Source organism: Kogia breviceps, chromosome 19 (assembly GCF_026419965.1).
Source record: "Kogia breviceps isolate mKogBre1 chromosome 19, mKogBre1 haplotype 1, whole genome shotgun sequence".
NCBI lineage: Eukaryota > Metazoa > Chordata > Mammalia > Artiodactyla > Physeteridae > Kogia > Kogia breviceps.
The window spans coordinates 53,135,803-53,161,709 of record NC_081328.1 but is presented as its reverse complement, the minus strand read 5'-3'; the positions used below and the strand labels follow the sequence as shown (position 1 = coordinate 53,161,709).

The window sequence follows — 25,907 nt, the reverse complement described above, 5'->3', positions numbered from 1 at the left end:
GGCCAGATCCCACACAGATGAGAAGGGATACTATTCCAAGGCTGCCTGGACAGCAACGTGCAAACATCGGCCTCTTTAGCAGAAGCAGGAACAAAAAGTAAGATCCCAGTGATCTACGTGTAGGTAACTGTTCACTCTGTATCTGGGTGGGGGATAATGGAGCGAACGAGAAGAACTGCTGAGTCCAAAGGCGCAGCAGACGTGGTGGGTGCAGGGGGCAAGAAAGGGTGAGGCAGAAAGCCCTCTGGTTCCCGAGGACTGGTACAGGGGAGTCTCAAGACCAGGCAGCAGCAGAAGAAACGTTTCCCACCGGAAGGAAGAAGAAGGCCCGGGATCCTGGCATCTTCTTTAATTGTAGGTGGCCTCCAGTTCACGCAGGTCAACACAGACACCATTCCTCAGGGCAAGGGTCTTTGCTTTCTCCCCAAATGTCTTCTCCAATCCAGAAGTTTCTTTATTCTCCAAGATAAGAATTCTCAATCAAATCCAGAGCTCTTGCCTCTTGAGAGACGGTCCTATCTAAGCCAGGTCCTGCGGTGGTCCTAGTGGCAAACTAAGCCTCCTGGTGGGAAGTGTGGGTGAAGAGGAACAGCTCTTTACCTGTCCTGCCTTCCAGGGCTGCGGACCAAAAAATAGCATAACAGCGAGAGTCCGGCTTCTGTCTTTCAACAATGAGCATCATCTTACTGCCTTTAGTCCAGAATGTTCTAGCTACTGAACAGAACATCCACTGCTTCGAAAAGCATTATTTTCATTAAGGAAGAAGAAAGGCCGATTTATACCGTTCGAGGAACTCCCTGTATGCTGAATCACGGCTGCGAACCCTCTACACAAATCTCACCACTACACCCATAACCGATTATTAAAAAAACAACAACGACAACAACAAAAAACCCTCACTGAATACAGCCTGCTCAGAGGAAGTGGGAAATTCTATTTTTCAGCATGTCCCTGTCATGTCCACGAGATATGGGGCCGGGGGCATGGAGGTGTCAGACCACCCGGCTCACACGCGGGAAAACTGAGGTACAGAGGATGCCAGTGTTCTCAACATAGGGTGACAAGCATCTGGTCCCTCATCCTAACGCGCACTTCAGCTGGAACGTCTCTCTGCTTTCACAAGACCCTTAAGAACGAATTAGGAGATTATCCAGAGTGGATGGGGCCCCTCCGAGGAAATGGGAAGATACGACTTAACACAGTTCTCTTTCTGTAATGCTGACTGCAAGCAAATGAAGACGCAGTAGGACTCGCCATGCTTTCCTGGCTTCCTAGCACGCCATCTAACCCATTTCTGAGCGGCAAATACGTTTATTACCGTTAAATGCCCTCAGGGGACTTCTCCATTTGAAAACCGCTGAGACCTAGTCACGAACCCAGATAATCCGGGCTCCACGTCTCTGGTTCTAATGACCACCATCAACCTACGAGGAACAGCTTGCAAATCCATGCGTTCACAAGCACCACATTGGACGAGCTGCTCTGAGAGAAGGGTGCTGATTGTTAGAGATGGGAGGACACCACCTAAGGGCCTGGAGGAGGTCGGGTAGGAAGAAGACGCTTCAGGACACTCGTCTGCAGGATAAGTGTGACGGGAGAGAGAGTCTGCACAGGCAGGAGTCAGCACCCCAAAAAAGCCAGCCAAGGAGCCTAAGCAGAGGCGCCCAGGTGCCCCAGGCGGATCTCCGATTGGTGGCCAAGAGGGAAACCAGACGCCTCGCCCAGGTGTTGTCCAGGACCTCTGGACACCCTCTTTCCTTTGGACCCCCAAACGCCCCCCAACAACCTCAAAGTTCTGCTAAACCTTCTGGGTTTCTTTCCCCTCCTGGCCAGCAGCCCTCTGAGCTGCCCCAGAGGGAACCGGGGAGAAGCCCTTTCCCCGGGGAGGCTCCCGCAGCTATAGCAAATTCACTGGCAGCGGCCGGGTGAATCACCCAGCGACTTCCTTCTTGTCGCCCGGCAACCACATGCACTTGGCAGTGGGACATGAAACGCAGAGGGGAATGTCGGGAGGCATGGGCAAAATAAAATTAAAAGCAAAACACACGACACCACCCCGACCCCTCCCCGGACTCATCCCAGCCCGGCAGACCCCGCCAAGGGGGCTGGGGGGCGGGGTGGAAACGAGCGCACGGACCCAGGGGAGGAAACCGGGGTTTGGACCACAGCCTAGGCAGAGCCTGACACCCACCCCTCCTCTCGGCAAACTCTCCTAGGTGTAGCATTTGCATTTGGCCAAAGACACGCCTCTGTTAGCTCGGAGAAAGGCAGTGGGGACCTTGGGTCAGCAGGCGCCTGGAGGTTTGAAAGATCACTTAGAAACCCAGCCCGGAGGGGTTAGGACCTGGGGCCGCCAGGGCGGCTGTTCTTGCCTCTCCCTCCAGCATCATGTCCCGGGTTAAGTTACTCTGCCACCTCTGGGGCCGGATCCCCTTCCCTCAGTCTTCTCCCACTCGAATGTTTTCAGGCCCGTTGCTGTGGCCCCTAGGAGCTGGTTACACAAGCCTCCAAAGCACCACCTGGCCCTCCAGACCCTGCCTCTGGCCTCTTTGAAAACTCCCGGGACGGAAGTAAAATGCACGTAGAGTTGACATGTGCAACAGCCCATGGGAGAGAAACTGGGGAGCAGGAAAGGAAGAACAGCAGCAAGACGGCCCCTGTGACGGGCTGCGTATCAGCCCCCCAAAGATACGCACATCCTAATAAATCCAGCACCCTGTGAACGTTACCTTCTACAGCGAAAGTTAAGGATCTTGAGATGCAGAGATTATCCTGGATTATCGGGGGAGCCGGGGCAAATGTAATCACAGGTCTCCTTATAACAGGGAGGCGGAGGGAGATGTGACACAGGAGAAGGTGCAGGAGATGTGATAACGAAAGCCAGAGGCTGGAGCGAGCCGATTCAAGGAAGAAAGCATGAGGCAAGGGAAGCAGGTGGCCCCCCCAGAAGCTAGAAAGGCCAGGAAACAAACTCTTCCCTAGAGCTTCCAGAAGGAAACGGCCCTGCAGATACCTTGACTTCAGGCCTGTGAAACTGACTCACCTAAGAGGCTCTAAGAGAATAAATGAGTCTTGTTTAAAGCCGCTAAGTCTGTGATAATTTTATGGCGGCACAGAGGAAATGAGTCTTGTCAATCAGGGCCTATCTTGTCTGTTTCCCCACAGACCCAGAGAAGAGGGTATCACAGTATGAGTACCAACGACAGTAGGGAATTTGGCTTGGAGAGGTCTAACGGCCACTCTACAGGCCGAGAAGGAAAAAGTCAAGTCTCTGAAAGTAACTGAGGCAAAGCAGCGGCCCAAGCTTTGAAGTGGGCTCTCAGATGACACCACTGGTGGCCGTGCGGCCACAAGAGCTTCATCTCTGAAAGCCTCAGTTTTGTCATCTGCAAAATTAGAGGTAATATTGTCATCCGCCCTGCAGAGCTTTTAGGATTAAATGAGATACTGCATGAAAAGCACATGGCACGTGGCAGATGCCAAATAAATGATACCTCTTAAGAAGGATTAGACATGCAGATGCGGGCAGACGCTGTTAAGTGCCCACCCCAGTATCTATTCTCCCTTTTCTACTAAGCAACGTAACTCTGATTTTTGGCTGGCACATTGTGACCCAGAGTAAAAAGACTAGGTTTCTCAGCCTCCCTTGGCAGCTTAGCTAGGGCCATGTGACTAAGATCTGGTCAAAGAAATGGAAGTGAAAAGTGCTGTGGAACTCCTGGGGAGGCTGTTCAAAAGGTGTTTGAGGGAACCCCATTTTTCCCTATCTGCCTTTACTCCCTTCTGCTTCCAACGAGGACATAATGGCTGGTGCCCCAGCAACCATCTTGTACTTTGAGGGGCTCCAATGAAAATGGGAGTCATGCACTAAGATAATCTAACCAGAAGGTGGAAGTCTAGATCCCTGATAACTCCAGAACTGCCATACTAGCTGCGGACGGATGGCCTTTCTTTGGATTTCTGTTACGTGAGAGAGAATGCTCTTCTGCCTCAGTTATTAAGTCACTGTTATTTTAGAGTTGTCTACTAATCATAATGGATCCAATATACCACAGATCTAGGGAAACAGGATTCAGTCATTCTAGAGTAGGGGTCCTCAATATGCAGCCCTTGACAACAGCTTCAGAAGCACCTGGGAACTTAGAAATGCAAATGCCCAGGCCCCACCCCAGACTTACTGAATCAAAGCCTCTGGGGGTGGAACTCAGCATTCTGTGTCTTAACAAGCCCTCTGGGTCAGTCTGGCGCACACTCAAGGGTGAAACCACCATTCTAGAGCCAGGTTTCTCAAATTCTGGCACTAGTGACTTCGGGGCAGGATAATTCTTGGTCAGGGGCGGGGCCGGGGATGCTGTCCTATGCATTGTAAGATGCTCAGCAGCATATCCCTGACCTCTACCCACGAGAAGCCGGGAGAAGCCCCTCTCAGTGTTGAAAATGTCCCAGACCCCGGCCTACATCTGGGGTCGGGGGCGGAGCGGGCAACAAAATCGCCCCCCCCCCCCCCCGTGGAGAAACACCACCTCTGAGTAGCGGTTCATTCTTGACTTTGGCGGCACATTAGAATCACCTGGGGAGTTCTTCAAGATTCCCAGGCCAAAATTCTCACCCCAGCCTGGTGAGGCCGGAACCCACTAGGACAGGACGAGGCAGCAGTTAAAGCTGTCCAGGTGATGCCGACATGAGGCCAGCGCTGAGAACCGCTGCACACTGCAAAGGGCCACTGGGCCCAGAGGAGGGCCTGCCCCAAGCTGGGGACACAGCTGAGCCCTGACGATGGCCAGGACACAAGATACTCCTAGGCAGAGACCGTAATGAGGGCGACCCGGGCAGACCTGGGAAGGAACATCCCAGCTGCCAGGCGGGGTGGCTGGATGGCGTGTGGAATCCCTCCCTGGTGGCTGTGTCGCCTCGTTTCCCGTCAGAACGGGGTGGACACCTTTCAGCGTCTCCCATGGATAACAACACGAAGCCTCAGTTTCCTCCCTTAGTGAACCCAGCACACAGTGACCCAGCTCCCGCCAGGCACTACAAACAAGAGCTCTCGCTCAACAAGAACAACAGTCTCCATAAAGACAGCGATGCAGCCACGGGGCCTATTTAGAAACGAAGAGCCTACCTTCTCCATCCAGCTGGTAAACTCCCCAGGCACTGAAACCTGAAGCCTCCACAGGGATACGCTCTGAGCAGGGAGAAACTCCACAGGTATTGAATGTAGCCCTGAAAACAAGCTTGGCTGGGGGTCTCTAAGTAGGTCGGAGTGGAAAGGGAGGAGAGAATTAAATGAGAAACCAGCCACCAAGCAAGAGGGAGGGCGGAACAGGTTGACAGGTTGACGCTCTGACTTCGTGAAAAGCAGGATGCAGTCATGTGTAAATTCTCTCTCCTGCCCGGGGCTTTTTCCTTCATTATTTCAGCCCCAGCCTGCCCGGCCCAAATGCTCAGCCAAGCGTTTCCTTGTTTCCTTTGGCCCAAATCGTGAAGTCCGGGATGTCACTGGGGGAGGCATGGGGAGGAGGTGGAGGAAAGGAGAAAGAGGGAGAAAAAAAAGAGAGGAGGATGGGAAGGAGGTGATAAGGAAAGAGCGGGGGGGGGGGGGGACAAGAGGATGCTCAGAGCACCAGGATGGACTAGCCTCTCTGGTCCCTGCCTACGTCAGCCGCGCTGGGCCGCTCGGATGTAAAGATGAGCAACAGGTGCGCGTCCAGAACTCCTACGGGAGCCGCTACCTCCCCGTGGGGCTCTAAGAGGAGAAGGCTCAGTGGCCTGGAGCCTCCCAGTGTGCGCCCTTCTCTTTCTGGAGGTTCTCTCAGTCCACTTAATGCACCTGATTGGAATAAGGCAGAAGAAATCCGGCTGCCCTGTACCAGTGCTATCGAAGAGGCAAGGAGCCCAGGTGGGGCTTCTGTGTTCCCAGAGACTTTGAACAGGTTCCTGGGCAAAGAATACGTAGGACTTTACGGCTCCTACTGACCATTTCCAAGGCTCCCGCCTCCTTTCCTACATACCGCCCTTCCTCACAGAGTCAGAATGCATCTCACTCTTGGGCCTCCCTGGTGGCGCAGTGGTTAAGAATCCCCCTGCCAATGCAGGGGACATGGGTTCGAGCCCTGGTCCGGGAGGATCCCACACGCCACGGAGCAACTAAGCCCGTGCTGCGCCACAACTACTGAGCCTGCGCTCTAGAGCCCGCGAGCCACAACTACTGAGCCCACGTGCCACAACTACTGAAGCCCGTGCACCGCAACGAAGAGTAGCCCCCGCTCGCCGCAACTAGAGAAAGCCCGCGTGCAGCAACAAAGACCCAACACAGCCGAAAATAAATAAATAATTTATATTAAAAAAAAAAAAAACAGAACAGAATGCATCTCAACATCTTAACTACAACTCCTGGGTTCCCTCCAGCCTGTAAACCTTGTGTGCAAATGTCCTGACTCTTGCAAATGCGTTGCAAAATAAACTTTAAAAAGCTTCCAGATGTTCTGCTGTAGGGTGGTGTTTCTCTGCTCCTGTCTCCAGGGGCCCACGCACGATGCCCAGCAGCCCGCCTGCCCAGATGAAATCTGAGGCGGCCGCCGGCCGAGAGGCACAGCCTGAGGGCAGGTGGGGAGGATGCCCCTTCCCCCCCAGGACCACACTCCACCACTGTCTCCATCGCTCTATCCCTGCAAAGATGTGACCTTACACATCGCATTTATTCTTCCACCATCCCCCATGCCCGCCCTGTTTCTTTCACTCTTACAGGCGAGGTCTACAACCCTGAGGTCTGATCCGCAGAGTGCAAAAACCTTCAAAATCAACAAAGGAGCACGTCTGCGTTCCCCAAATGATAAGCTTTGTTCTTTCTGAGCATATCCACCTCATTTCTCCCTCAAAATTCTTCTTCTTCTTTTTTTTTTGGCTGCACCATGCAGCACGTGGGATCTTAGTTCCCTGACCAGGGATGGAACCTGAGCCCCCTGCACTGGAAGGGTGGAGTCTTAACTGCTGGACCTCTAGGGAAGTCCCCTCCCTTAAAATTCTTATACCAACTGCCTTTGGAGCATACAGTCAAGGACAAAACAACATGGAGTGGCTCTTCCACGTAAGATGTTAAGCCATCACCTGCAGGTACATCTTAGGAGCTGGACCAGCCAGAACAAGGGAGTCTGTGACTTGTCAAGGCCCCTCTGGGGCTGCTGGCCTCTGATCTCTAGAAAGGAAATTGCCAACGGGCAGCCTTGTGCACACACAGCCACGCACACACCCTTCCCAACACGCACACACCTGAGGGCCCGGGATTCTTTGCACAAGGTGACGCGGGCTCCCTTTGATGCTCGCCGGATGTGTTCCCATTGGGCGAAAACCGGGCCTCAATAAAGCCCGGCATTATCAAGAGGCCGGTGGTGGGTGATTTGCCCGGCCTGTTATCTCTATGGCCCTGGGTGGGGCTGCTCTGTGGTTCTCTGCTGAAAAGCATTAACTTCTAGGTGGATCAAAGACGCTTCCGAACCAGCCGGCCCAGACCCCTTGTTTATCCTCACGGGACTGTTCCCAAAGATGGACTTTAAGACTATAGGGACCCCAGTCCCAGCCTCCCTCTGTCCTCTCCTTGTCATGCAATATGTCCCTCGGGGGCCGTCCAACGGCCAATCACAAGGCCCTTCTCCTCTCTCTCTTCAGATGGCCCATTTAACGACAGCAAATGAGGGACCGGGACCGGGAGTGTCCCAGCCCTGTTGCAACCGTGGGTAGCCGGGGACAAGGAGACGCCTACTTGGGGACCATGCAGGAGCTCCTCTCCCCTCTGTGAGTCACGCCAGGGAGGGGGTTCCAGGGAGCAGGGCGTTTACTACACTCTTCCCTCAAGAGGGGGAAACTGGCAGCCCTCACACCTGATCCTTGACGTCCCTTGTTGGACTCCACTGCCTATCCTAGTGTTCCAGGCCTGCAACCCACCCGCAGTGAGGACACGGAGGGACCTCTGAGCTGTCTGGATCTGGACACCAAGACGGCCTGCGCATCGGCCTGGACAGAAGGAGCGTGTGTGCACTGAAGGAAGGCAGGTGCTGGCAGGTGCCTGAATGCCTCCTGAACCTTCCTGAGGCCCACGCGGGTCTGGCAGCTGGAGGGGTGAGGCCAGCATTTTCTCCTTTGCGTTCAGAGTGCCTGGCTTACCGTGTGGACCTGAAGAGGCACATGAATGAACGAATGAATGAACGAACGAACGAACAAGTGAATCGCTGGCAACTCGGTGGCACGGACACTCAGTCCTACCAACGGGAGAAGCTTCAGGGGAGCACATCTCACTGGAGACACCTTAGCTCAATGACACAGAGTCAGATCAAGGTTCACATCCTGGGTCCCGGGCAAGGGACCTCCACGCTCTTTAATCCACGTGTAAGCAGGAATAATGGTCATACCTCCTCCATCGCAGGGTTGCGAGGAGGACACAGACTCAATGAGTAGTGTTTGCCACTATTACCGTATTTCCCCGTAGCGCTGTCTCTAGTAAAGAATCCAGGTAGTACGTTTCCAAGGAAGGAGGAAGTAATGCCTTGGTTATACTCCCGGTGTAGCCCAGACCTAAGGGGTGTACGAAACTCCAGCTCTATCTTCCATCACTCCTTTTTTTCCCCCTTATTTGATCCACCAAGTTGTTTCTAGCATTGAGATTAACCCTTACCTCTTTCCATGCTCCCTCGACGGCGCCTAAAGTCTGGGAACTCCAGGTGCAGGGAGGTGGGGAGGCAGCCACGAGTCACGAGCAGGTGACAAAGGCCGTGCACAAGGCCACCGACAGAACAGGACCGCGCCCTTGACTCCAGCCTAGCTGAGGCCACTGGGAACTCCACCTCTGCCATCACGCAATGGCGAGGTGCACAGAGCCCCCCCTCTGCCTTCAACTCGTACGTCTTTCCCTGGCTTCTCTCATGCTCTTAACGTGTGTCCTGTCTTCCTTACACCCCTGGCTTGTCTGTCTCTGTCTCACTCTCATTAGAGACGCCACAGCCTGAAAAGCCGACCCAACAGGGAAGGATGCCTGTCTTGTCGGCCCCGGCCCCGGCCCGGACAGCGTGCGGTGCGTGTGTCAAGGTGACAGGGAAGCTGGGTCTCAGCGCCCTGCGGTCACGGCGGGGCCAGGCTGTTCCCCGAGGCTGCAGCTGGGCTCTCGGAGGCTCTGGGAGGTCAGGCAGCAAGTTCACAGGACGGGCCACCCACACGGCACATCAGGGCCGCGGGGCTGTCCCCGGGGCCAGCTCGGCTCTGGCCCTGGGCTCCGACTCAGAACACTCCACCATATGGCCTCCCTTGGGGAGGATGAGAGGAGGAAAAGAATGAAACCAGGGGCAAGAAAGAGCCCCACCTCCCTTGACGTGCCAGGGACCCTTCCTGGACACGGGGGCGTGGAGTGTGGCTAGCATCGTCCCCACCAGGTCCAGTGAAGGACAGAGGCACGTCTGATGGCAACATGCCCGCAATGAGACTGGGTGTCCCTCTCGGCAACCCCCAGATGTGTTTCCAGGGTTTGATGTGAACTCGAATAGCCCTGAACCTTAGGCTACTTCACACGTTTCTAATTAAAGACCCAAACTGGATTTTCACGTTTGCAGAGAGAGCTTTGACCAAAAGTGTACGCAGCGGGGCAAGACAGGAAGAGAAGGCTCCTTCTCTTGTTCTCTCCCTCCCTTCTTTTTTCTCTCTCTCTCTTCCCTCTGCAAGTACAGAGGGATGGGGCGGTGGGGCAAACAAGATCTTGGCAGCCGTGGCCTCTGAGGTCTCCTGGAGCCTGCCTGTGTTCTGTTGAAAGCTTTTCTCTTCTCTTTGGTCCCACAGACACCAGTCCTCAGCCCGGTTGGTTGGGCATGGGTGGAGGTGGAGGGGAGCTGGGCGAGGCTCTGGGAAAAGAGAAAGAGGCAAAGAACAGATCCTTGGACACAGCTGCCAAGAAAAGAGCCCGAACGCCTCATCTGGGCAGAAGGCAACCTTCCCAGGTTTCTCGGCATGCTGGGACTTGCTGGAAACCAGAGTCCTGGCTGGCAGGACGAGGGTGGACAGTGAAACCAGCCGGAGGAGGGGGGCCCCAGGGGGGAAGAGGGGGAGGTCTCAGTGAATCATATAAATTAGAGACAGAAGGGATGTCAAGCCACCTTCACTTCCTTCCTCTTCTCCTAATGGGAATTATCTCATTAGCCCCGAGCTTCCTAGAGGCTAACTTTAAATGATTCCTTCTAATGGGGGATTTCAATCTACAGCCTGCCCCCCTGCCCCCGCCCTTCCCCATCAGATCTGACTCCAAGGAGAGCTAAGAAGGGCTCTTAAAGGGACAGTAGCAAAAAGACACCAGGTAGGGAGGGTGGGAGGGAGACGCAAGCGGGAGGAGATACGGGGATATATGTATATGTATAGCCGATTCACTTTGTTATAAAGCAGAAACTAACACAGCATTGTAAACCAATTATACTCCAATAAAGATGTTTAAAAAAAAAAAAAAAGACACTGGTTCAATCTACTGAACTCTGCAGACTTTCTCCAAACATTTCACGCAAGGTTAGTTTTGCCCTTTCACCCTTTATTTCCACTTACAGGAATTTATTGTAAGAAAATAGTCGTGGACATGGTAATAGGCTCAATAATGACACGTCTTAACGTGCCCCTCCCCCAAGATAGACATATTCTAATCTCTGGGACCTAGACATGTTACCTTAGGTGGCAAATGAGATTAAGGCTCTTAAACGGGGGAGATGATTCTGGATTATCCAGATGAGCCCTAAATGCAATCACAAGTGTCCTTAGAAGAGGGAAGCAGAGGAGGATCTGACTCCAGAGAGGAAGATACGATAGGACCACAAAGGTAAGGACGGGAGTGAGTTGGCTACAAGTTCAAGGTATGCTGACAGCCTCCAGAACCTGGGAGAGGCCGGGGACAAGTCTCCCCCCGGGAGCCCCCAGAAGGAACCAGCCCTGCCAACAACTTGATTTGAGCCCCATGACACTCATTCTAGACTTCTGGCGTCCAGAACTGTAAGAGAATAAATGTGTGTGTTTTTTGTTTTGTTTTGTTTTTGGTATTGTTTGAATTTTATTTAATTTATTTTTTTATACAGCAGGTTCTTATTAGTCATCAATTTTATACACATCAGGGTATACATGTCAAAGCCAATTGCCCAATTCATCATAAATGTGTGTTTTTTAAAACCACCAAGTTGGTGGTAATTTGTTACAGCAGCCGCAGGAAACTAGTACAGATACGAATACAGTTCCTGCTACCAGGATTGTCATCAGGGCCTTATTTCACAGCAAAAGAAAACAACAAAAGCAGCATTGAACATGTTCAAAAATTACCACATCATAACGCTGTGATGAAATAATACCCATAAAAATACAGGAATACTATTTCATAGTAATGGAGTAATATACAACTGAATATGGATCCTAACTATTTTCCTTGCCTTTTGTAAATGTTTCCAATGGTAAGCATCTATCATCACTTCTGTCATTGTAAAAGTCACATATTTATTTGCAGGGTGGCGTAAGGGTTAAGTTTGGTTTGATCCCTTTCCATGAATAAAGAAGGAGGAAGTGGGGACAGTCTCGCAGAGAGAGGTCAGAGTCAGAGAATCCAGGGTGGGCACCTTTCTGGGCTCTGAAGACTGTCCAGCTTCCTGGCAAACGGGTTCTCCTCTATATACACCACAGCCTGGAGTCGTGGTCCTCCGCCCAGGGGCTCCTCCGGCCCGCAGACCCTCCTCCCCAACAGATGAGCCTCCCTGACGTGCAGCCCACTCCCCTCGGCGCCTCACCTCAAGTCTGCTTCCTCCAGGCCCCCAAGAAGCATCTTTCTCTCCGCCTCTGTACTCTGACGGTGCTCTGTGCAGTTGGACGGCGTTTTTGGTTTTCCCAAGGCTGCTAATAGGTGGCCTGGAACAACAGACATCTGTCTTCTCGCAGTTCTGGAGGTCGGAAGTCCAAAGTCAAGGTGTCGGCACGCTTGGTGCCTCTCTGGAGGCCTTGAGGGAGCCTCTCTCCCAGCTTCCGGTGGCTCCCAGCAAGCCTTGGCTTGTGGACACATCACTCCACTCTGCCTCCAAGCTCACGTGGCCTTCTCCTCTGTGTCTGTCTCCCCTTCTCTTCTCTCCTAAGGACTTGCCATTGGATCCTTAACTGACCACATCTGTGAAGACCCTATTTCCAAGTAAAGCCCCACTGTGAGGTGCTAGGTGGACATGAATTCTGGGGGATACTATTTAACCCCCTACAGGTGGTCTGCAGCTCCTTTCTCTCTCCACTTCTTCAAGTCTCAGTAACCTCAGTCTCCTTGGATTCTTCCAGGTCCCAGAATTCAATCCCTTTTGGAAGTATCCAGAAGCAGATCCCTCAATGAATGAACTTCCCAACAGCTGGAGTTGCCAGCGTGAGAGGGGGTGGCCTTAGGAGAGATGGAATTCTCGGTCGTTGAGGTGTTCACGCAGGAAACACCTCTCTGGAAAGACGTATAGGAGGTCCTGGGTGTGAATGGGGGATGGGATTAGATAGTCAAAAGAGTTGGGTTTGGGCTTCCCTGGTGGCGCAGTGGTTGAGAGTCCGCCTGCCGATGCGGGGGACGCGGGTTCGTGCCCCGGTCCGGGAAGATCCCACGTGCCGCGGAGCGGCTGGACCCGTGAGCCATGGCCGCTGATCCTGCGCGTCCGGAGCCTGTGCTCCGCAACGGGAGAGGCCACAACAGTGAGAGGCCCGCGTACCACAGAAAACAAAACAAAAAAGGCACTAAATAGATGGTTATTGCCCCATCAGGAAAGATCCCTTCAATCTCAACAGTCCTCCTTTCAGCGAATGCATGGAACATAAACTAAGAATTAGATGATTTGTGTATTCAACAACTATTGGTCAAGCACCTCCTTGGTATACAGCATACGATCGGACATTCCGATGCGCCTCTCTCTTCTGTGATGGCTAGAAGGTGACAAAGCAGGACAGATCCTACGGCAGGAGACACCAAAATCACCACCACAATGATCACGTGGCCTCGGCGCCACCAGAGTTCCTACATGAGCAGTCAGAAGGTGTCTCGGGAAAACCTAAGAGGCAAGACCCTCGGATCTCTTTTTGCTCCTGCCCTGTCCACTAAGAAAGGGAGAGAAGGCAGAGGAGGAGGCCCTGCAGCAGCCAAGGGCAGGTTGTCTGTTCGGGCTGGCCCAGGCAAAGCACACGCACCGGGCGGTGACTTATCAGCTGTGTGAGGCCCAAGAAGCCCTTAAGCCACAGGTGGGTGCCTGCGAAGCCTCCTTCCCAGGAAAGCACAAGCCTCAGGCCCTGCTTTACTGCTAATCTCCATAAGCACCCCGGTATCTCAACCCCAACCTGGGTGGCCTTTGCCGGTCCGGGAGCCCTGTCACGTGCTCGGTGATCTCAGCTGGCCTCACACAGACCGTGTCAAGTAGGCAGGACAGGCGTTGTTATGATTCCCACTTCACAGACGCAGAAACTCTGCCGCGGTAGCTCGATGCCTTCCTCAGGGCCACCCAGGGAGTACGGGCCCCGGTGGCCAGTCCAGGGCTCCTTCCACGGCCCAGGGCGCAAATGGTGACCCCACCCTCCGTGTCCTGCCCTCCAGGACTTTAGGGCTTTACATGTGCCAACAAATACTGGGGGACGGCTCTTCCCTCCGGGCAATGGGCTTCCTTTTTGGACCCTGGGAGCCTGACTCACCAAAATTCCCACCTCTTCCCACTCAATCTGTCCTCCCGTTTGACGCCTGGAAGTGGAAGGGCATGGACTTGGGGGAGGGAGGGAGGGAGGGAGGCACGGCTTGTGCCCAGGCTGGGCCGCCCCAAGAGCAGTGAAGGATGCTTTTGGGGGACCCGGGAGGAGAAGCTGCCCACTGTATACATTTTTTTATTTTTAAAGATTTTTTCCGACGTGGACCATTTGTTAAGTCTTTATTGAGTCTATTACAATATTGCTTCTGTTTTATGCTTTGGCTATTTTTTTTTTTTTTTTTTTGGCTGTGAGGCACGTGGGATCTTAGTTCCCTGACCAGGGATCGAACCTGCACCCCTTGCATTGGAAGGTGAAGTCTTAACCACTGGACTGCCAAGGAAGTGCCCCCACTGCGTCCTTTTCCAGGCATGGAAAAGAAGGAGGGCAGAGCTGATTTGAAGGCCGTGCTCAACTCACAAGCTACAGCTTTCCCAACCTGCCCGGTAAACGTGCTCAGAGCCGGGCCCTCTGTTTCCCTAGGCTGTCCCAAGCAGCCTCAGGACGTGGTGGGCTGCCCGCAGAGCAGAATGGAGCAAGAACGCTACCTACTGACCCTCACAGGTCAGCAGGGCCTGAGTTGACGATCCCGGGTCCGGGGCCTCCACGGGAGGCGGCAGAGTTCCTCTTCGGCGGGGCCCCTGGACAATGTCGCCCACACCACCCGAAGCCATGCACTGCAGGTCTGACGGAGCCCCAGAAAGCAGAACTCTGGGGGCAGCGCCCTCAGGGCAGGGAGAGCAGGCGGGCAGGGCCAGCCCATCCGCGGTCCACTCCCGGAACGCCCGTGTTCGGGCCGATCTGTCAGCCGCGGTTTCCCCTCACCAAACCTCGTCCTTTGTGGAATTTGCACCCCGAGGGACACCTTGCGAGATGTTCTACAACGAAGAGGTCCATGGCCTCTTCTGCACCTGGGGTCAGGCCGGAAGGAGCCCTAAGAAGGTGAGTGGATGGCGTGGGAGCTGTGAGCAGTCAGGCCGCCTCCAGCAAATCCAGGCCAGCGTCCGGTTCCCATGACACTCTTACCGGCAGCGTTAATAACTAACCATGTCCCAGACAGGTGCTGGCGGCCTGAGGAGGTCTCGTTCAGGGTTGCAAGTGAGTCACTTCTCTTTTATCGTTCGCAGCGTGAGTCACCGGAGCTTCACACAAGCTCTCACACCTTGGCCAAGGGACATTCGTGCCCATACCTTCGACCACCTGTTTTCCGGGTCAGCTGAGCCCTGTGGAGCTGACCCTCGTTGGTTTAGGCCAAACAGCGTCCCTGATACCCAGCCTCCACCCTTCCTGCTCTTCATCTCACTCCCTCAACTGGGACCCACCAGGAGTCTGGAGAGACAGCCTGACAGGTGTCCACCCAGGCCTGAGGCTGGGTGAGGTCTGTGTCACCTTTGACCTTTAATGGCGCTCTCCTACCTTCCCAACCCTCTGTTTGGGAACGGACCAGAAGTGGAAAGTTCCAGAACTGATGAACCAAAGGACACAACTGTGAGGCAATAAGTCAGCTTCCCTCTTGGGAATAACAGGGGTTGAAGGTAGGTAAACTGAGTCCCATTGCTATTAACATGCTTCCCTCCTTCTTGTGTCAGGTGAGAGGCAGGACTGGCCACCAAGGCCAAGATGCTGGCATCAGGCTCCTAGGGTGGGTCTGGAGTAAATCTCTCAGGAGGAATCACCCAGACAGACATCTAATAAATCTCATCTGGGAAAACAAACTCATATACCTCTTGGGGTAATCCTTCCTTCCCCACTTTCTCTCCTACAAAATAATTTTTTTTTTTTTGTAATTAAAAAGACAAAGTTAGAGAGAGAAAAGGAAAATATGAAAATAAAGCACAAGAGTGTAAAAAAAAAAAAGAAAAAACAACTCTCACTGAAGTAGTTTCGGGGATTTACTTTTTTTTCATCCTCAAAAAGTCCCTCTCACTACCTGGTTTCTAAAACAGACAGTAAACAGAGATGACATCAGATTGGATAGCAACTGGGCATCTCCTGGCCAGGAGCTGCCAGCAGGTGTGAGACTGACAGATTGAGAAAAGATGACACTATTTCTATCCTTAGAAGATGAAAACCAAGGAGGAGAAATGACAGCAGAGGCTGAGCCCTGGGTGTGGTGAGAAACCTGACACCCTGCCAGCCGCTGGCCTTTTGGGTGAATTCGCTTGTCTAGAGGGGGCGCCAACATGGAGCTCCTTGTTGGTGAGCTCTGTCACCCCCCACCTCTCAGGTATCACAGCGTGACTCATCCCCGGGGGCTCAGAGAGGTCAGGCTGTGGCTGTCTTCGCTCCACGGAGCACCCCGTACTTTCCAAACTGCATTTTGAAATCCACTGGCTGTGGCAGTGGCTTTGGCCTGACCCCTGCAGGGTGTGAGGTGCTTTCCCTGCTACACACGTCCCGCACATAGCATCTGCGTTGATAGCACTGAGGGGACAGGTGCCAGGAGAGAGACTCCACCCCCGGCTGCTGGCTTGAGGGACCGAGTGAATCATGAGGCCTGACCAGTGACCACGACGTCCCAGGGTGAAGTGGGAGGCCTGGGGACGGAGCCCGCTGCAGGGAGCAGAGCCACGGTGACTCACATTTGGACCCCGAGGGAAAGTTCCGTCGGCGCGTCCTCTGGATGGCTCTCGTCCCCTGGGTGAGGTCATCCCCACGGCAGCTCAGAACTGGGACGTGCTTGTCTTCCCAGAGCCCCAGCTTTTCCCTCTCAATTATGGTTATGGCAGGAATCACCATTTTAGCCGCAGCAGCACCTCTCCCCGACCAACCACACACACACATACAGACACACACACACACACACACACACACAGAGACACACACACAATGGATGGACCGGAGGAAAGAGCCCGTCCTCCCACGGGGCGTCAGATTTTTCATCTGTGAAAATAGTTCCTCTTCCCGATGATCTCACACAGGAGCCTCTGGGGCTCAAGGGCAGTGAACATGATCGTTGGTTGAAAGGAAGTCTGCTCAATCAATGCAAGTCGGTAATATTTTAATATTACTGCTTACGACTACTGCTCCATGGGCCCAGCCATCGGACCACCATCTCGCTCCATCTCCCTGGGCCATTTGGTTGGGAAGTAACAGAGTGCAAGGCGCTGGGTAGGAAAGTGTCCCCAGGAGAGCCGGTACCCGGGAGCTCGGTGCGGCCATTTGGAAGTACACTCGAGCGTGGGGGAAATATGCAGCAAAAGATTCCACTGTGCCCTTCGTCTCTTCCTTTCTTCAAGTGTTTCCAACAGAGCACGGACACGCTTATAAGGAAGGCGTCATCAGGTACACGGGGGTCTGGGTCACAGTCCTCAGCTACCTCTTCCGCCATCACGTATGAGTCACAGAGAAGTCCCCCAAAGATGGGCACGGCAGGCATTCCATTATGGGCTGAGTTTTCTTCCTTTTTTCCTTCGTTGTTGTTGCTTTTTAAAAAAGTTTTTATTTTATAGTTTGGACTACAGTTGGTTTACAGCGTTGTGTTAGTTTCAGGTGCGTTAGGGGCCGCGTCTTCCGTGCACCTGCCATCGCAGGGCATTTGCCAACAGCCAAGACCAGGTCTTCCCGGCAGCATTTTAAGAAAGACCCTGTTCCTGAGGTGAGCTCTGGACCACCCTCAGCGTGCCCACCTTGGTGGCCCCTGTGACCACAGGACAGGAAAGATGAAAGAAGAGCCATGACACTCCTACAATCCTGCCATGCGCCCCCGCACTTGTCAGGGCCCCTGTTCTCGGGGGGACGGGGAAAGGCGGTGGCCTTGAGCAGTACTGGTCACTCCGAGGGGTGAGAACCCCCCTACCAGGGGTCCTTGGAGAGCAGCCTGCAGCCCTCACCGCCCTGACACAGCCGGAACGGGGAGGCATGGGTAGCTGGTCTCTCTGCTCTTGTCAGTTTTTCCCTATTTCCTTTATTGCTTCCTCTGTCACTACTGTTCTTGGCTGCCGGGTCTGCAGCCTGCCCGTGTGACCCCGGGCGGCTCCACCGGCAGGGATGAGGGGACGCTGATCCTCGGGCGAAGCCCCAACCCCAGTGCGAGAGCCTCAGCTGAGTAAGGCAGGCACAGCTGTTGAGACTCCGCCCCTGGTAAGTGGTAGCGGGGGTTTCAGCTCATCCTCACCTTCACCTTCATCCTACTGCCACGTGTATGTGAGCAAAGAGGAGAGAAAAGGCACGTGCAGTGTCCCTTTTGTCCGTACCCTCATGCCCCAGCTGCCCCGGCCTCTCGGCTTCCATACAGGCCCCTAGTAAGTGGGCTGCCGGCACGGCTTCGCTCCAAATCCTGCCGTGGCTCCCAGGGCCCTGGAGGGAAAGCCTGGCGGCCCCGGGGCTCTTCCTGGCCTGTGCCTCACCCCCAGGCGCTGAGCTCCCCCCGCTGAGTTCCAACCGCCACCTGCGTGCGCTCCTGTCCTCAAAGACACCAGGTGCGCTCCTGCCTCGGCCTTGATGGAGCTGTCGCTGGCAGAGACCTCACCTCCTTGAAGGCCTGCTCAGATGTCACCTTCTCGTCTGACCTATTCAAGGCTGCAACCTGCCCTCTACTCCCCACCCAGCACGTGCGAACAGCTCCTGTTTCTATTTTCTTTTCCACAATGCTATCACCTTCTTATGTACTAGATAATTATTTGCTATTCTGCGTATTATCAACCCGCCCCCAACACCCCCCCACACCGCACTGGAAAGCAAGCTCCATGAAAACAGGATCATGTTCTCTGCCTAGAACAGTCCTGCCACAGAGCAGGAACCCCAGAACGATCTGTTAGGTGAACGAATGAAAGAATGAATGAGGGCATCACTGCCATCCCAACGGGCGTAGGGACTGTGCCTCTTATGGAATGAACTGGCATTCAGGTGCGGGGGCGGGGGGAGGGGGGGTCGTTCAGGGAGGGAGGGGGAGGGCGGGCTAAGGCAGAGAGCGCTGTTCTCAGAAAGGCAGTGCCCACAACTTGCCTGGAAATCCCCCTGGAGTCACTCATTAACCCCCTGCCTCCGCCCCCACGGCTCACACACAGCCTGCCAAAGCCACACAGCAGCTAAAGCCTCATTGAAGCAACTGACTCTCCTTTCCAGGCCCATCTCCCACCAGGTAATCCACACCATCATCGTCTGAGCACCCAGTCTGTGCAGGTCCTAGAATGAGCAGCGGCGACAAAGGGGTGGGATAAACAAAACACCCCAGTAACAGAAAACAAGCCCCACCCCGCCTCCAGCCACTGGCAACGCACCAGCTGGGAAGGCCCAGCGGGAGGGCAGGTGAAGTCCTGAAAGTAAGGTGATGTGCGCCGCCCCTGCGGGTGGGGGGTTCTGAGGAGGTGAGGCACACGGATGGGGACACAGGGAGAGGGTGTGGGGAGGGCACAGAGGCAGGGGGGGGCAGAAACAATCCAGTCTTGGGGGGTAGGATCCAAAGCAGGTGAGCTCAGCTGAAAGGCTTCAAATTCGAGTGCGAAGTGGTGGGCGATAAGGATAGGTGCCCAGTGAGATCTGTTTGCTGAGAGGATGGATAGAAACCCACGGAAGGTTTCTCCTTTGTTTGTTTTCAGTCAGAAAGCGACATGATGAATGCTGCGTTTAAGAAAGAGGCTTAGGGAAAACACAAATAGAATTACTTTGGAAAAGAAAGACTGGAATTCCAAAGGTTGGAGCCCCTAGGGTGTGTCCCAGCTTGTGCTACCAAAGTCAAGAGCAGGGGCGGCTGGGAAGAGAGAAGGGTCAGACTGGAAAACCGGGCTTGCAGCAACATGGATGGACCTCGAGATTGTCTTACTGAGTGAAGTGAGGCACACAGAGAAAGACAAATGTTGTATGATATCGCTTCCGTGTGGAATCTAAAAAAAGGAGACAAATGAACTTATTTACGAGACAGAAGTAGAGTCACAGATGTAGAAAACAAACTTAGGGTTACCAGGGGGTAAGGAGCAGGGAGGGATAAATTGGGAGATTGGGAGTGACATATACACACGACTATATATAAAATAGGTAATGAACAAAGACCTACTGTATAGCACAGGGAACTCTACTCAGTATTCTGTAATCACCTACAAGGGGAAAGAGTCTGAAAAACAATGAATATATGTATAACTGATTCACTTTGCTGTACACCTGAAACTAACACAACATTGCAAAGCAGCTATACTCTAATAAAAAAGTTTTTTTAATTGGAAAATCGCTGTAGAGCAATTGTTGGGACTGGGTATTCTAGTGGATGGAGGGATTAGCATCACATATCTCATTTAACTCACAACCTCCCCTGAGGATAAGGCCTTAGCATCACCAGCTTCCAGATGAGGAAACCGAGGCTTAGTAATTTACCCAAGATCATGTCCAGAGCTAGCAAGAAAAACAACACCACCACCACTGACATTGATTGTAGGCTTCGCATGTCCCAGGCACGGTGCCAGGCACCTAACCCGGTGTATTCTCTCGTTTCACATCACACCGTGGCAGGGATAATCCTTATTATCCCCATTTTACAGACGTGGAAACTGAGGTTTGGAGGAGTGAAGGTCACCAGCCCTGTGGTCACAACATGAGAAAGTAGCAGAAGTAAGATTTGAACCCAGGACTTCTGGGTCCATGCTGTTTACCCTGATGCTAGACCAACAGTGGCGAATTTGCACCATAATCTCCCAGTTCCAAAGCCCTGCTCTGCATAGCACAGCACGCCCTTTTTTAGACCATCTGCTGCCTCCAGTCAAACATGCCCACGTTCCGAGCTTCCAGCTACCTTGGCAGGACTGACGTGTACGTGTGCCTGGGACTTACAGCCAGAACTGCAGCTTCTGTGGGTGAAGGGGTCTAGAGAGCTATAGGCAACCCAGCCCTCGCACCCAGGGAGTGGCCCCTTGCCCACATCCTGCTTTATTAGGGCCAGACTGCAGTCAGCAGCATTCCAGAAGCCCTGCGTTCCCCTTGAATCCTGCAGCCTTGGAGTCACCTACCTGATGGTTCTCCCTGCAAAACGCGAGACATCTGTGTCCCGCCCCGGACCCACGCGTCTAAAGAGCAGGCGGCAGGAACACTGACGCACGGTGCACCGGGCGGCTGGGACAATTCGCTGTCACTCGGAATGGAAAGAGATCACAGCGCCGGCGCCAGCTCTGGCTTTGAACCCTGGCTCCCTCGCTAGTTAACTGTGCAGCCCCGGGGTGAATGACTGGACCTCGGTTTCCTCCTCTGTAGGCTGGGTATAACGTGACTGACTGGCTTGGGCTGTGAGAGGTAAGACTGAGTTCACCTAAGTGAAAGCTGTGAGAGTACAGCCTGGCCTGAATTAATCGTGATGACTGTTAGAATGTATCAGCCTGCGTCTCTGGACCCTCTCTGATGGCCAGTGCAAGGCTCCGGCCTGCCAGTTACCACTCCAGGCTGGCACGCAGGTGCGTAGGGATATTGGGGCAACCAGGTATGACAGACACGGAAGGAGCAGAACCCCCAAAGCAAGAGGAACAGCAGGGCTGTGCCCTGATTACTATGTGCAGCTCACCTTTTATCTTGTCCTTCTTTCTCGGTTCAAAGCACCTACGCAGGTCAGCCACGAACCTCTGATTTCACCTAGAGAAAGAAAGGGAGATTTACAACAGGAAACCGGATAACGAAACTCATCTTCAAGCTTAAAACGAATGCCAGACAGCCTCCCAGGGACACAGGAGTTTATAGCTGTTTATTCTTCAATGTAGAATAAAACTACATTAATTCAGAATAAAGGGAGAAATCCATGTCCTATCCGTCGTCTACATGGCAAACTGAAGGATACTTTCAAAGAAATATAGGTTATCACCATAATAAACTAGGTCTAGAATAAACTAAAAGACATGAATGGGTATGACACTGGATAGTCATTTTTTTTAAGTTATAACGAAATTTAAATTCACAACGGACCTTTACTACAAAATTAATCTACTGCCACAGTCCTGAGTTGGGGAGACTTCTGCTCAAAGATTTCTATGACAGTATTTCTGAATTTTTATACACTCTGACCTTATGATATGTTTGAATTCACTGAATGAGATAACACATGAGCAACACCTAGCTCTGTGCACTCAATAAATATTAGCTATGCTTTTATTAATTTTACTCCTTTGCGGGCTTCTAGAGAACAAGGCTATTCCACACCACCCGTAGAATTCCTGAGCAAACACGCACAGTCACCAGCACAGACGCTGTTGCTGCAAAAGAATAGATATTTAATCTTTAAATCCGACCTCTGTTCAACCTAATTCAGACACCAGGAAGAGTAGTATTTCAAAAGGTGTTTAAAGATAATAGCCTCATTCTAAGCTCCGCCATCATAAGGCTCAAAGAAATCACTCTAGACCCTTAGGTTGGCAAATGAAAACAGAGAGAAGAAAGAAAAGGGAGGAAAACAACACCATCAGGTTTGAAACAGAAAACCTGTAACCTTCACTCACAAGAGAAAGGATTGTTTGGGTGGCGTTTTGTTCCTTCGCTGGATGTACACACATCATCGTGGGGCTTGGATCACTCCCTAGGTTTCTAGAGTTTCCGAGGATGGGGCTGGGCTGCAGCCGCTGGATCAGGATCCCCGTGCGCTCCAGGACCCCCTCCCCCCAATCCTGGGGACATGTTCGCTGGGCTGGCTTCCTCAACCACAGCCAACCTCAAATGCGGCACAGGCCTCTTGACCATGGAGCAGAGAACTTGACAGTTTTAGCTCCGATGAACCGTGCAACTCTTGGGACCTAACCAGACAACTCGCAAATGCTAGGCAACTCATTGAAAAGAAGTAAAAGCAAGACAGCAATGTGCCCTCCAACTCCAACCCCAGCACCCAGAATGGATTCCCATTCCTGTTCCTATTTGATGCAAAGCCGCCCGCCTGCCCCACCCGTGTTCGGCTTATTAGGTGGAAAGCATCCGATAAACTCACTCAAGCTCAAGCCTAGGTGACCGGAAACGATTCCAATCAGCCTTCCAGGGGAGAGGGGCAGAAATTTAACGCAAGTGACTCTCAACTCACCCCGCCCCCAGGACATCTCAATCCAGCCAATTTAGCAGCAGGCATTGGAGGGGAGATAGTGGGACACTCGAGGGCGTCTTCTTTAAATCTTATGGTGGGGGAATGAGATGGGGAGGGGAGGGAGGGTCTCCAGACTCATCGGCTACTCTCTGAAATCGCCATTCCTGCTGCCCAAGGGGAAGCCTGGGTCCTGCCCTCCGTGGTTCTGATTGGTCCCGATTAAGGTCCGGGCACTGGATTTTTTTTTTTAAGTTCCCAGGGAAAGTCTAATATGCAGCAAAGTTGGAGGACCATCTGACCACCTGGAGATTCAGTAGGTCTGACGTGGCGGGCGGAGATTCTGCATTTCTGACAGGCTCCTGGGTGAACCCAACGCTGGTGGTCCACAGAAGCGAGAGCTTAGAAGGGATCCCCTCAAACCTCCTTATCCCCCTCCCCAGAAACCTCAGGCAAGCTGACCCCTCCCCGCTCTTCCGCTAGGGCTTTCCCCTCTTCGCCAGCTGGTTTCCGGACCTGCCCGGCTGACTCCTGCAGTGTAGGAGGGTGAGAGAGACATTACTTGTATCCCAAGAGAGAGCGGCCCCTCCCCCTCTCCTATAATCCAGTTCTAGGCAATCCAGCCTCTAGCCTGAAATACATTCCTAAGAACCACTGCTTTGAACAGAGTGGTTTGTGTTTGCTCTGGTCTTTAAAACAAGCAGGGGTCTCTTTCCCCTTTGCTCTTCTCGTCGGCATGGCCATCCAGGGCAGACAAGATGCAGGGCCTCTCGGGAGGCTGGATGGAGCACGGATGCTTCCTCTCTGCCCACAGCACACTGGCTGCCACATCTGCTGAGGCTCTGCACACATGCCTCCCCGCTGCCTGTGCATCTCCAGGGCACCAGCGGGATGCGAAGCAGACGACCGTCCCTTGCAAGCAGGGCAACAGCAGCGCGCCACACCCAACGCCAAACCTCCAAGGCAGGCCAGAGACTGCCACAGGCTACCCACAGCCGGCCCACCCACCCCAGGTCCCTGCCTGCCTCCCGCACCCCCCAACCCTGACAGGTTCCTTCCTCACATCTCGCGGATGCTGTGAGCCAAACATCACCGGGTGGTTCTCGGTCCAACCACCTCCAACCAAGATGCAAGGAGCGGGTCCTCCTGGATAACTGGGACTGAGGAACAAAGGGCCCGGCTGGTGAGGCCCCAAGAAAACATTAGCCTGAAACATGTCCCGTCCCACAGCAGACCGCTGCAGGAGAGGACCAGGGTGGGGAAAGAAGAATAAATGGGCTAGAGCACAGGATTTCAACACGGTGTCAGCGAGAGCCCCGCCTCTGGCCAAAAAGGGATGCAGTTTGGGGGGAGCTCTTGAACCTTCTGAGTGGGTCCAAAATCACAGGGGAGGGACTTCTACAAAACAAGCCAAGTCGCTGTCAGGACACCAAACTGCCAGGTCCCCTTTCTAGGAACCTACCTAAGGCCGACACACCCACTGGGCACACCTGCCCAGGACTCAACGATAATTTAGGGGCCCACGAAAATGTTCCGATTTCTTTTAAAATTAAAAGGAATAATTTGACAATACCGTTAACGCCTATGTAACAATGAATCCAGCCTGGGTGATATTCATCCTTTTATGGAGGCGTAAAATACCATTATTGACCGATTGATTGATTTTTACCAGGAAAGGGCCCCCCCCCCCAAGATAAAAGTGCCTAAGGCCACAAAACTCTTCATTCAGCCCTGATCTGCCTACTTCCTCCCAGTCTCCCGCGCGACCTCCCCGTCTTCACTGAGACCCTTTGTTGAGTGCTACCGCTGGCCACCCCCCCTGCAGCTTAAACACTGAGCATCCACCCCACCCAGGCCTATAAAAGATAATTATACCATTTAATCGGGCAAATTCACACGATGAATTCGAGGGTTCGAGCAATAAGAAAAATGAACCTGGATCTTTACCGGGATTTGTCTCCAGGTCAGGATTAAGGTTTATTTATTTTTATTTATTTATTTTAATTACCAGCTCCTGATCACTTTTAAATACAAATTCTTTGACTCGTGTTAACCATTAAAAAGTACATAATACTTAGCTCAGTTTCTCTTGGTTTATGAAATATCTATGTTAATATGAAAGTAAGTAATTTAGAATTATGATTAAAGTGAGAGCACTTGCCTACTGCTATTGTATATATTTTTTCTTATCTAGTACATATTTTATGCTATGGAAACGTATTTTCCAGGGACACAGTATTGAATGCTCTGTACGCTGCAGTTTAACAATAAACATTTATTAAGAGCCAAAAAACCATTTTTCTCTTGCTATAGAAGGGCACAAAAGCCTTTCTCTGCCTGCCACCCCTAGTAAGCCTCTTAGCCACCACCATTATGTTATTTCTATCTGAGGATGTAAAATAGAACTACACTGGTCTCCATTTCACAAGCTGCTTATTGGTGCTAAATTAAACCATGTGTTCAACTGCACGGCACATTTCCTGGCCCGTAGTAAGTAAGAAATAAATGCTAGCTATTATTATTGTTGTAAAAATAATCACAGAATTGCAGAGGTTATAAAAACAAACCTGGAAGAAAAAGCAAAGGTTAACAGCTGTCATGATGGGTGATCTGCGTTCTCATTTTTGCACGTCTAAAACAAACAGGCATTGTTTGGTAAGGGAAAAAAATGCCATGGTTTTCAATAAATAATAAAAATGCCAGGGGTAGTCATCGTCTTGAACTAGAAATAAAACTATAGATGCAATTTTTAAAAACAGTCAGAATAGAAGTTGCAGGATGGCTTGTGAAATCAGAAACAGCTTGGAAATCAGGGATCAATGGCTGCCAGCTTGACCCAAAGTTGGGGTTTGAGGTGCCATCTGGCAAGGGTTCCCTTGGGACCTCCTGCACGATCAGCGTGAGACCAGAAGTTGGACACGCCCAGACGGCAAGGGCCGCGGGGTAATCTCAGAGGCAGCCTGAGATTTCACTGATAGGAGAGCAGCGCTTTCCACTGAAGGATACGGTCAGTACTGGCTTGGGCTGTGTACTTGACCAAGAATCCTCGCCCCGCTGACAGGCTGCAGCTGCAGGGCTGAGCAGACCTGCTTTGTGGCATTTTCCAAATACCTGCGGGGTTACGGACAGAGGGCTCTCTGACGGCATTCACGTTTTAGTTCAGGACCTACCACTTCTCGGAGCCTGTTACCCAACT

At 52.6% G+C, this 25,907-nt stretch overlaps 1 long non-coding RNA gene across 1 annotated transcript in view; it reads right to left on the bottom strand.

Moving 5' to 3' along the window:
- LOC131747113 (uncharacterized) overlaps positions 1 to 25,907 on the bottom strand; it is a 179,300-nt gene that overhangs the window by 29,850 nt on the left and 123,543 nt on the right. The window contains exon 2 of the long non-coding RNA XR_010838040.1: positions 21,221 to 21,288. This is a non-coding gene — a long non-coding RNA (uncharacterized lncRNA). The remainder of the gene's footprint in view (positions 1 to 21,220; positions 21,289 to 25,907) is intronic.